Source organism: Glossina fuscipes, unplaced genomic scaffold (genome assembly GCF_014805625.2).
Source record: "Glossina fuscipes isolate IAEA_lab_2018 unplaced genomic scaffold, Yale_Gfus_2 174, whole genome shotgun sequence".
Taxonomy (NCBI): Eukaryota; Metazoa; Arthropoda; class Insecta; order Diptera; family Glossinidae; genus Glossina; species Glossina fuscipes.
The window spans coordinates 1,473,318-1,486,111 of record NW_023998517.1 but is presented as its reverse complement, the minus strand read 5'-3'; the positions used below and the strand labels follow the sequence as shown (position 1 = coordinate 1,486,111).

At 32.8% G+C, this 12,794-nt stretch overlaps 1 protein-coding gene and 1 long non-coding RNA gene across 4 annotated transcripts in view; one reads left to right on the top strand and one right to left on the bottom strand.

Annotated features, from left to right (window-relative positions):
- Positions 1-12,794, top strand: part of LOC119641699 (homeotic protein ultrabithorax) — a 183,409-nt gene that overhangs the window by 98,734 nt on the left and 71,881 nt on the right. The window lies entirely within an intron of this gene.
- Positions 1-12,794, bottom strand: part of LOC119641701 — a 219,114-nt gene that overhangs the window by 139,309 nt on the left and 67,011 nt on the right. The window contains exon 2 of the long non-coding RNA XR_005247876.1: positions 2,690-2,785. This is a non-coding gene — a long non-coding RNA (uncharacterized LOC119641701). The remainder of the gene's footprint in view (positions 1-2,689; positions 2,786-12,794) is intronic.

The following is a 12,794-nucleotide window of genomic DNA, read 5'->3' as shown; positions in this document are numbered from 1 at the left end:
ACACTCACTCCTTAATTTTCTCCTTTTTTTGTTTTTTCAAATTCTTGTCATTTAATGATCAAACATTCACAATTAACCCCAAGTAATACAAGGCGTTAAATGAAATGAATAAATATGCTGGATTGATAGGCGTGTCTGTGTCAGTGTCTGTGTCTGTTCTAGGATACTTTCACTATATGCGCATTTGTATTGTGTATTGCATGCATAAAACTTGATGCCAAAAAATTCATACAATTTTCTATTTAATTACATATCTTAAGAGATTTAAAAGTATAGACAGTGTACGTGTTAGGGAAAGCCGCAAGATATATGTATATAGTATATATATATATATATATATATATATATATGCATATTTATATATGCATGAAATTTGTTACCACATACATAAAAGAAAAACTTTGAAACAAGGCAATATACAAGTTGTTAGCGTAGACAAAAGATAAAAGTAAGGAAAAAATAAACACTTACACATAGGCACACAAAACGACAGCATATCAATATTCAAAAGACTTTGCAAGGAAATCTAATGTATATACACGTACATACGTATATACGTACATTAGTTGCTATTAAGCCTTTCTTCTAACTACGTACGTATGCAACAACAGCGTTTGCAATGAAAGTATGTGTGTGTGTGTGTGTGTGTGTGTGTGTGTGTGTTTGTGTGTGTGTGTGTTTGTGTGTTTGTGTGTTTGTGCTTTGATATCTTTCTAAATAAAATACAAAATACAATCTTTCTTATATAAATAATACGGTCTCGTCTATTGTTGCTCGTTATTGTTCAAGCTGTATTATGGTGTGTTTCGGTATTTATAAGAAATTTGTTTTTGTTTCACTTGATGTTACACTTTTTAGCTTAATTTGAATTTTCATTAACAAGAAAAATATAACGCAATATATACAAGAAGAATACACTACAAACAACAGCAACAATGGCAAATATAAGCAGCAAAAAAAAAAAAAAACGAGTAAAAACTTTATTTGTTCTTACGACTTTTCTCTCTTCCTCACTGTCTCTCTCTCCATCTCTCTTGCAATCTCTTTATTTTATTTTATTATATTTCGTTGTATTTTTGAAAAACTGCACATCCTTCTAGACATTGGAAAATTTATTTCATTTAAGCTGCATTGTACAAATAAAAAATGTCTATCTATTTATATGTATATGTAGAACAAAAAGGGAAGCGTAGAAAATAGTAAAATTTGTATGTATTTTCATATATAATGTTTACACGTAATTCTGTTAGTTTTTCTTCATTATATTACAAAACTAATATTTTAATGTTTGCACTTGATGTACATTCTTTTAGTGACCCGTTCCTCTTTTAGCCGTTTTCTTTAAGTGAGTAAAAAGTGTTACCAAAATTGCAAAATTTCCTGTCAAGGCTTGTTGGATCCAGAAAGAAAGCTTGACGATGTTTAACGCTGGTCAGGAAAAGAAGTGAAGCTTTCTTCTTATCAACTACCTTGAAAACTACTCATTAGTCAATCACGAGCGAGAATTGGTTAAATAATTAACAACGACGTCAATTAGGAGTTAGAATAGAGGGCTTTTTATCTAATGTGTTGCATATTCTAATAAATTTGAATATTATCTGAAAGTTTATTAATTACTGCACTCACTGTCGTAGGGTGAGGAAACATTTGGGAGGAAATGGAAGGAACAGAATTTCACTACTTTTCACTGTTCATTGTCGGTTTTACGCCAGGAAAAACATTAACCTGTCGTTGGTTTGCTGATGTCAGACAAAGCCGTTCGGACGGTGACGATGCTGAATACAGTGAATATTCACAAAAGATGCATACAACAGAAAACTGACCTCCCAAAGACATCAAAAGGCAGGAGAAATTTGTTTCCCAAATGAGTATCGTTGTTACTCGCAGAGGAACATAAACTCCAACATGTTAGCGATTGAAGAGATTTTTTCATATTGTGTGTGGCAAAGGACGCAACATTGATACATCACTACTTTTGCTTTAAATCGAATTAAAGCCCAGTTGAGCAAAAGGGCACTGCTTACAGTCGCGCAAAGCGATCGAAAAGATGGCCGTCGGAGCAAAGGAACTACGAATCGCACGAAAATTTTATTGTACTTTTGATGCGATTAAAGAAGAAACCAAGCAAAACGAGACAGCGGTTCAAAAGTTGATGGCTGCAATAACAAAATGCTTTAAACTGAAGTTCTAACTTGTGCTTCTCTTGCCGAATTCGTCAGATCTATAGCCCCGCTTTTATTATCTGTTTGCAAATCTTCAAATGATGCTATGGGGAAAACAGTGAAGCTATTGCGAAAGCTGAAGCGCAGTTTGAGAGTCTTCACGAATCGTTCAATAAAAACTTTATTGAAATGTTAAAGAAGCCTTCAGTTCATCGCATCACTCTTGATCGAGGCTACGTTGGTAGAGTGGGTAAAGACGAATTTTAGAAAGAAATACAAGAACAGAAAATGCTTTCTTTACTTATTACATGAAATTGCTGACCAGAGCATTAACTGTCTGGCAGGCTCGGATTGTTGCTAGCATTCCAGAAACTCTCTTTGATAAAGATATGAAATTAAAATATTTTTTAGTTTTTTTTAAGGTAGCTGTAGTAGTAGGTGAAGAGTGCTACAGGTGTGACTGTGTAACAACAGCAATTATCAGCCAATATATGGAATCAATTTATTACAAATAAAAATGTACTTACCTTTATTCATTGCTCTGTTGAGTAGACATAGAGTAGCGTAACTTTGGTTTTATCAGCTCAATAAGTCCATATCATCTTCCACTTGAAGCATTTCATCTGAAACAACAAAACCATTTATTTACTACGCTTATTGCAAATGTAGATGAAGGCATAAATTGGTTAACTGAAAAAATTCAAATTTTAAAAAACGTAAGCAATAACCCCTGCTGTGCTTTATATAAAGTTGTCGAACCATGTTCCAAAGCGTTTGTTTATTGAATGATACTTAGTTGGCCTAATTAGTGCAAACTGATTTCCATATTTTTGCTAAGAATTATACGTGGAATCAACGTATGATGAAGCATTCAATTCAATATTTTATTGACGTAGTAAGAAGTGCACAAAAGACTTATAGGAGTAGTAACGAGTAGGATAATACAACCATAGAAATGAAGTAGTGAGCAGAGGAACATTTTTGGCAGTGGTATAATTTATCGTGATGCCGGTATTACGACTAAAGGCTAAAAAATTTATATATACATCTTTTCCTCTAAACTTTCCTCTCCGTCTGACGCGCGATATATTGCATCCACTTTTTTGCTTTCTATGGTATGCACATTCTCACTAAGTAAATTGATTGTTATTAATGTCTATCTTCTTCTCCAGTTCCAGCCATTGATACTTTATTGAGATAAAATTAATGTAAAGCAAGTAGAAAGACTAAAGTGGGCTGCAACACATTACTCGCATTACATTACGCTCGATACTTGTTCATATAACAACTTTTCAAAGTAAGGGAATTGGACGAAAAGTTTGTCCGATCCGAAGGATTTTCATATTTCATCACAATATTCATCATGTGTTGCGCACATCTACACCAACTTTATATATATTCTTGTACCATAAGTCCAGTGGAGTATAATGAGCCCTTTGCCGAATACTAACATGAATGCGGGACAATCTTTGATATTAGAAGGAAAAAGCTTGCTATAGATGGTAGAAAAAATAATAAGTGTTGCACTTCTACAGAAATAGGCGTGATTTTGCTGACACACTTGATTGTTTCGTCTGCAATTTCCTTCACAGCCTCTTGTCCATTCATAACTAATACTTTGAAGATTTGTGATAGGTTAAATTAATTTCAACCTGTTAATCATAAATAGTTTATTTCACTTAAGCGTTTGCAAAAGATTTCCATTTCATGTATTTCATTATATTTCATATTTGAATTCACATCGCAATATTATCAGGTTATTTGTATAGGTGAGAGGCCCAATAATAGGTAGCGGCAGTAACGTTTTTATGGATAATTTTTTTATTTAGTTACGCTTATTCAGTTAGTCTAATAATGAACGGTATCTAATCTATCTTTTGTTAGCTGAAGGCTTTAAGATTCGCTTACTTAAAACTCGCAAAATAAAATAAACACGAAAAGCGAAAAAAAAAGAAAAAATAAATAAATGAAAAATGAAATAAAAAAAAAAAATATAGAAACAAAAACAAAAGACGTATAGCATGATAATCTCACAACATAAACTAAGCTAGCAACAATTGCTAACTGCAGCAGCAGCAGCAGCAGCAGCAGCAGCGGCAGTGAAAACTTGCATACAACCAGGGTAATGTTGTTTTTTCTATCAAAACTCCTCCGCACACAGCGTGCATTAACACACAATAGTGAACAATGAATGTTGTTGTTGTTGTTATTGTTATTGTTGTTGTTGTTGCAAGCAAAGATGTTATTTGCTGGTGTTGGTTATGGGTTTTTTAGAGCCTCCCCTATAGCAATTTAGTCTAGTATCTGTACAAAAGACGCCTTATTGACTGATTTTCTATAAGCTACACAACTTTTTGCAATGCCCGCGTTTATGTGTATGTTTACATATTTATTTTTATTTTCCTTTTCTGTTGATATACTTTGTTTGCTGGTTAAAGTTTTACACCCACATCTTGGCAACAAAGGCAATATGGTGCGCGCATGCTTTGCTCTATTTAAAGCGTATGAAATGTTGCGAAATTTTTCCAGAATTCAAGCAAAGAAGAAGAAGGAGGAGGAGAAGAAAGAAAAAAATAAAAAAAAAAAGATAATTTTTAAAAACGTCATTTATTTATTTATTTTTTTTTTTTTTGAAGAGAACAAAATTGAAAAACTAAAAACTAAATAAATTTGTGTTTGCAATATTTCCTTAAACACTCTATAAAATATCTCCACAGTCCAATAAAATATTGGCCTAAAAAACGCTCTTAAATACACAACATTTCAGTTAAAAGCACACAGCACAAGATATAGAGACAGATTATTTCACGATTGTTTGCCGTTAAACCATAAGCTATTTTATGTATATATATATATGTATATATATACACATATATATGCAAAGAGTCCGGCCAACTTTTGTAAGTAAGAAAGAAATGTATTTTCATTGTATGTTCATATCTCAAACAAGGATCTTCTTCTTTTTCTTATTCTTATTTTGCCTCTTGCTGGCTGGGTAAACAAAGTAAGCGAAAAAAACAAAAACAACAACCGGTAATGCAGCAACGGACTTAATACATGTACATATATTTAAAATAATGAAACCTCTATACTATACCCGGAGTAAACAAAATAAAAAGCAAACCAGTTTTTTTGTTTTTTTTTTTGTTTTATTCTTTCTGATTTCTTTGATCAGGATTTATGTGATCGTCTGGTTTGGTTTAAAAAAACAGGTTCGCTCCTTTTGGGTAATAAAGCACAGAAGAAAAATTCAAGGTTTTGAAATTTTTTCGTGTTCTTTATTGTCAGGACTTGAACCAGTAACAAAAATTTGTCATTTCCATAAAATCAATTCTAAGAAATCAATGGAAATTTTAAAAAAGTTTGCGGCTTATGAAGTATATATATATATATATATATATATATATATATATATATTTGTATATATAAAAATAAATAAAAAAGGAACAGCGACAGAAATAAAATCGTCCCTCATTCGATGCAAACTAAAATTTATAAGCGCAGACATATAGACATATGTGGGTATAAATGTAAGCATCAGCAACCACCGTCTAACGAATACAAAATCAGATATTCAAGAGCTAACAAAAAGTACAAGAAATTGTTGCATGCATGCATGCAATGCAATGCAATCCGTGAGTACAACACAATGTATGCAAATCGCTGGTAGAGCAGTTTCGGAACAGCATGTGTTGTGTTTTTCTTTTTTTTTTCTTGCTTTTTTGCTTTTTTTTTTTTTCTCTTCCACCAGAAAAACGAATAATTTTTGCATTTTTTATGAATCGCGAAATCGGGTCTTATTCATCAGGGGCAATAGTAACAGCAAACAGCAACACCAGCAACAGCAACAACAATGACAATAACAATAACAACAACAACAACAACAACAACAGCATTTCCAATAGCAACCCACGACTGTATACGCTAATGGCGACCGGGATAGTATTGATAGCATATCAAAATTTAAATTAGAAAATAAATAAAATGAACAACAAAAAAATAAAAAAAAAATAAAAAAAATTCTAAGTCTCATTTTATTCAAAAAAACACACACATATATATGTATTTATATATATAGAGTTTTTTTGCTCCCAAAATTTTATAATATTTTTTGCATTTTTCTAAAGAGACCCATATTTCACAGGACAGTCTATATTGCACTCTTACCCTTTGAATTTATGAGATTTTTAAGAAATTTCGAAACTATTTTCCTTTCCTTTGATATCTTAAACTGTAGTTTAGTTAACTTTCTTGGCTACCATCACTTGACGCAATCGCATAAAGGCGTATATATGCGGACATACTTATATGCATATACATCGTATATACACCGAGACATCCCAGTATAATAAACATTGCTTTTGTTGTGTTTCCTTTCTTTCTCATACGAACTAAGTTGACATGTGTTGCAAGATGTTGCAATCATAAATATTTCAACAAACCATTTTTTATCTACAGTAATACAATAAATGTGTTTGGAACTAGGTTCGTTTTTCTTGCGTTTTTTGTTTTTTTGCTCTTCCTCTTCTTCTTTCATACATTAAGCAAATCGCTTATATATTCGTACATATTTTTATTTATTTATTTATTTATATTTTTTTTTACATTTTTTTTTTTTTTTGTTTTTGCAAAGCGTATGAAATATTACATATATTGTCTTTATGTCCGCATCACAAAACTGCTGAAATATATATTTTTTTGAATGCGTTTTTAAAGTCATTAAATATAAGTTATATCTGTTTCAGTATACATATTAAAAACAACAACTAAGAAAAAGTAAGAAGAAGAGTATTTATTTTAAGACGACGACTTTCAGACACTTGTCATCTCTGGCGCATATGTAAAATATGCTGAAAATTTTCCTTCTTACAGGCATACCAGTGGCAAACACTCTTGAACGGAAATATTAGGAAATTCTGATAAAAAAAAATATTAAATTAATATTAAATTAATACCTAAAGTGCAAGTTATTGTCGTTAATATATTCGAAAATTTTTAGAAATGCAATATAAAATAATGCTTTCACTGCTTAGTCATTGCTTTGTAAGTAACAGTCACATCCCCTAGGATCCCCTGATTGATTAGTGATAATAATAATTAAAAAAAAAAAAATAATAAGAGTACAATAGGACGTATATGTCAAGATATACACCATGGGAAGACGGACGGACGGACACATTATTGCAAGCTTGCATTAGACCTAGACTTTAGGACAAAGTTTATGTTTTAAAAAACATTCGCTATTCATTTCGGGCGCCGCTACTTTTTTTCTGTGATTATAATATAAAAAAAAAAAATAAAAAAATTAATTATAAAAATATTTAGTAACTAATCCTAAGCTAATATTGTATAGAACATTCGCTTAGGATAAATTAATAGCTTGCATCAATGCAGACTCTCATAAGCTATCTATACCTCAACGTTAGGCTCGTTAAAATATCGCTAACTGAGCCACTGGATTAATATTGTCTGGCAGTGTCCTTGCGGAAAGTTTCTTTGCGCTGCGAAGTCTACACGAAGTCATCAAACTTCGAATTCGAATAAAGTACAAATTTCTGGGCACAGCTAATAGCAGGTGTTTAGTGAAAATGCTTTATAGTCTTAAAGGAGTACCATCTTTGAAGTGCATTTGCGGAGTACAGGTACAGGTGCATACCATAGTTTAGTGTTTAGATTTTAAGATATCCTAAACTGTACACTTTCTATTCCTATCTTTTGCAAACAAACATCCAAATAAATGCTAGCCCGCATTTAATAAGCACTTTTTTTTTTTTTTTTTGATTCCACTTTCGTACACTCAAGTGTGAGGGTATGCGTGCTTATGTAGTATATTATATTACACGCATTCTTTTCTCTCTATGCTGTTTGCCTTGTTTTTATAGCATTTTTCTATTTATTTGTATAAAAAAAAAAAAAAAAAAAAAAAAATAAAAAAAAAATAACAATAATAAACGAAACGGAACCACTTTTCTCGCCATATGCAGAGTTTATGCACAACACAAAAGCGTTTTTGCAAAAGCTACAGCAACAGTAATACCTTCCAAGGCAGTGATGATAGGAAATTCAAGGAGTTAAACTAATGGCAATGCGGACCGAAAACGATATTCCTATAAAAAACAAGAAGAAGAAAAAACTATTTTCAACAACCACCTAAACCCTGGCAAAGATGAAGTAAGAGAAGAGGAACAAAATATATATATATATATATAAAATGAAGAGAAAGAAATTTAGAAAAAAAAAAAGAAAACGAAGAAGAAATGAAAAGCAACAACAAATGTAGCTTTAAAATGCATTTCATGCAACGTGCAACACGCTGTATTTATTTATACATGCGTATGTGTACACTTAAAACTAGACAACAACAAAAAGATGAAAAAGAAGAAGAAGAAAAAAAAAGATAAGAGAAGAAGCACACTTTTAAGGAAACATTGCAAAACAACTTTGAGTCTCAGTATAGAAATCGTTGTTTACTTTTTCGTTTAAGTAAATTGAGATTCTGGTGTAAAGTTGTTTTGATTGTGCAACGTTTAAGGCTAACAACGCCGCCTAAGTTTGTTGCTAATGTGTCTGTTTGTGCAACAGCACTAGCAGCAGCAACAGCACTAGCAGCAGCATCAGCAGCACCAGCACCAGCAGCAATGCAATCAAGTTAAGGTTTTCTATATTGTGTCTCCTTATTGTTGTCTTTATTGATGTTGTTGCTCTTTCTGTTGTTGTCTTTGCTTACCACGCGAAATGTACGTAAGTTTTTCTCAAGTTGATTTCTTGTTCTTGGTTCTGGTCATCTCTTTTAAGTACGGATAGCATGATTTAACGGATTATTTGTGACACGGAATCCAAGCGACAGATCGTAAATTATTTACCCAAACATACATTAATAATAATAAACTCCTTAATCAACTATGAGCTTTTAATTGTCAAAGTACCATATTTGAGTATTAACACTGATCAGAACTCTTGGGAACTTTCGTGGCCAAAACAACAAACCGCATGCCCCTACTTAGTTCGACTAAATACGTCATCAGTGTGACTCTTAAAAAGAGGCAGATATCATATTGTTTTGAATAATTACTTAATAAGTGGGTTTTCCTTTGGCGTCAGGTGGCCAGCTCAAAAACCTAATGTGCGGGATTTTAAACCGCTAAACCATTTAAGCACCAGCTTAGGTGCCCCTGCACAGCGGTCGAGCAGATGCTTTCACAAATTCCGTATGTTAGGCCGTTAAACATATAGGACCCATTTTGACTAGAAGTTCGTTGGACTACGACCAGGTAAGACAAGGCTTTTGTTAAGGCGCTGTTTCCCTCATTTAATATGTTATTGCTTTCGCTTGCGACTCAACAAAGCGGAAACTGATGTCAAACTACTTTAGTTAAGCAGTTATCACAACTATTAGCAAGAGTGGTGACAATTAAACATTAGGATCCTTTTACATATGCTCTTTTCCCCTTTCTCCCTGTCTCCCCTTCTCCCAAACTTCCCTTCTGTCTTCTTCTTGTTTTTCTCGCATTTTACTTATATGATTAGTTGCCCATAAGTTTATTAAAACGACAATTGTCCCTTGGCACACCCATTTTTTTCTATATATATATATATATATTTATATTTTTTTTTTTTTTTTTTTTTAAATTTCGTATGAGTTACTTCGCAGGCGGTGAATATATAAGTTTTGGCCTAAAATGATTATAGATTTGTTTTTGCCTTTTTAGTTTTCTTATAGTTTAAATCTGATGTTGTTGTTGGTTCGTTAAGTTAATGCATTTTTATTGCACCTTTTTCATTTTTTTATTATTGCGATTGCTGTCGTTGTTGTTATTGTTGTTGTTGTTGCCAATCTTGTTGTTAAGGATGCTTACATACCAAATAAAGCAAACGCATTGGAAATACGTTTTCTTTTATGGCTACTGCTGAGAGCTACAGCAGATTGTTGTCGTTACTTTTACTCACATTTTATTTTCTTTCGTTCGTTTGCTTATTTTAGATAGTATAGCGTATTGGTGATGGTGGTGGTGGTGGTGGTGGTGCTGGTGATGGTGATGGTGATGGTTTTGGTGGCTGGTTACTGTTGTTGTGCGCTGTTTGCGCGAAGCTTTTAATGATTTAAAATTCCATTTTAAGAATTTTATACTTAATGATGTGTTTTGCGCTGCAAAGCATAACTACGCTTAAACATACCAACACACACACACACACACACACACACACATGCCTACAACAGAGTCCATGCATTCATACGTGTTATGTCCGCGTATATATATGTGAAGCAACAATGTCTGCTGGTTTTTTTTTTTTTAGCGGTCTTTCCTCCATCGTAAACTCTTTACATAGTTTTGGCGTGAATACCTTTAAAAGTTGTGCTTGCGCTGCGATATTTTGTTTGTTAGTTTGTCTTATTGTATGTTTCGGTATATGTGAGTTTGTATGGTTTTTCTTCATTTCAGCTTTATTTTTTTGTCTGCTTTTTCTTTTTTATTTAAATGGCTTTTTGTTGTTGGCCGCATGATATGTGTGCGAGTTTTTCGTTTTTTCCCGGTCCCATCTCTATTATTTTGCAAAGACGTTTTCATGTCGTTTAAGTCGTCGGTTGTTTTTTTTTTGTTTGTTTCTTTCCTTTCGTTCAGTTTGTTGACCAATTTAAACCAATTGACAGCCGCCAAACAAAATGCTTTAATGGCCTCTTCACGTAATGGCGGCTAAGACTTGTCAACGTTGTTATCTGCACATTTGTCGTTTTATTTGGTTTTCCTATAAAGAGTTTCTACAATTAACCTTTGAATTGTTAAAAACGAGAAAAAAAATTAACAAGAAGAAGAAGAAGAATTGAATTCTTTGGGGATTTTTTTTTCGTTTCTTCTGGAAATTATTTGTTTGGAATTTATTTGTATACTTTATTTCCTTCAAGACATTTGTCGTTAAGTTTTTTTTATTTTTGTTTAGGCAATTGATTGAATTTCTCATCAAAAAAGAAAAAAAAAAAAACAAAAAGAAATTGAAAAGCAACACTCAATGCGCTGGAATAATTTATATTGCTAAACGAGGAATGTCAGCGATTTTTGAGTTCAATAAAACTTCTTAGTATACTAGTGTTTCTCAAGAAAGTCAACAGACGGTCGCACAGACGCATAATAACATTTAGTAGCTTCAACTGTAAAAAAAGCGGGCAAACAATGAGATAACAACAAACAAGCGCCAAAAGTCGCTCTCGACCACCATTTAAGTATACTTTTGTCAAGATTGCCATCCCTTTTGCAAGAGATATTTATATGCGGAAGAAGAAGAGGAGGCTGACAAGAGTGAGATCTTATTTTTCTCGACCTTTGATGCACCTTCAAATGACAATTGCACTAAGGCTACGAGTAAACGTAGGCAATTTGTTTTGTCCTTAGCAATGTCCAACTGATGCGATAGGTGCTTCAAAATCATTAAAAAGTTAATTTGGGAAAAAGAAGTACTTTTGAGATACGAACCAGTTTCCCTGCGCGTCACAAGCGAGCTTTAAAGGAGTGGTAAGCGGGAAAGTGGGTCAAGCGATGTTCGTGGATAACTTCTTTTGATGTGAATGAGATTTCGATACGGTTTAAACAGATTAGTCTGCCCGTAATTCCGTATGTCTTTTTAGCGTCGAAGAGCTCAGGGTAAGATAAGGTCCGCCACAGAGCTCTAAAACTTGGTAGAAAAGTTTTCAAAAATCAAGTGAAAAGCACAAGCATTAACTGGAATAAAAATTGGTATGTCCATGGCTACCATAGATATTAGAGTGTTTCTCGCCCTTTTTGAATACTTGACTTGCCTTTATTCGAACGAACCTTTATCCAGGCATGAATCTTTTTTGATTTTAATAAAGACTCTCCTAATGACTTCTAGCAGTTTTGTGAAAAAGATTAATCTGGAATTTCCTTTACCAAGAATATCCGAAGGGGAATAAATAATTTCCTTGGCAATGCAACTCTTTTGCTTATTTGATAATTGGCAACGCTTTGGCTTTAATAGAAGAAGCGTTCTTCGCTTGAGTTTGTAAATTTCATAATAAGGTTTTATTTTGTCTTGCAATTTTTTTACATTAACAATAAACACAAGATCCTTACGTAACAATGATCAACAGGGTTAATGCAAAAATTTTCTCGTAACAAGTAAAGCAAATGTTTCATTATCCATGTCGTCTTCGCTTTCAAGGCAATAAAGGTAAACAGTTTTGTAAATCCTTGCAGTTCACTTGTTGCCTACACACACAATGCGCTTTGCTTTATGAAAATTAATATTTTTTTTTCGCAAAGCAGTAGTGGCAGTAACCGTGAAATTGTTAAACCAAAATATTTTCAGTTAATCACATTTGCATATTATTTATGACTTTGAGACAATAACGGACTGTAAATCTTTTGTTATATAACACCAACACACAGACCTGTTTTCCTTTCTTCCTCATTGTTTTATATTTATTTCAATTTTATTTTTTCTTTCTGTTAACCACGCTTACGCACGCACAGTAGACCTCATGCAAATTCGTGAAAGCGTAATAAACCAAAGAACTCATATATTTTGCCAACTTTCTCTGTATTCACAACTATTGTCCAAAACAAAATATTATGCAATTCGATGCACTACTAGCCTCCTGGTCGTAAGCAGATAGTGATA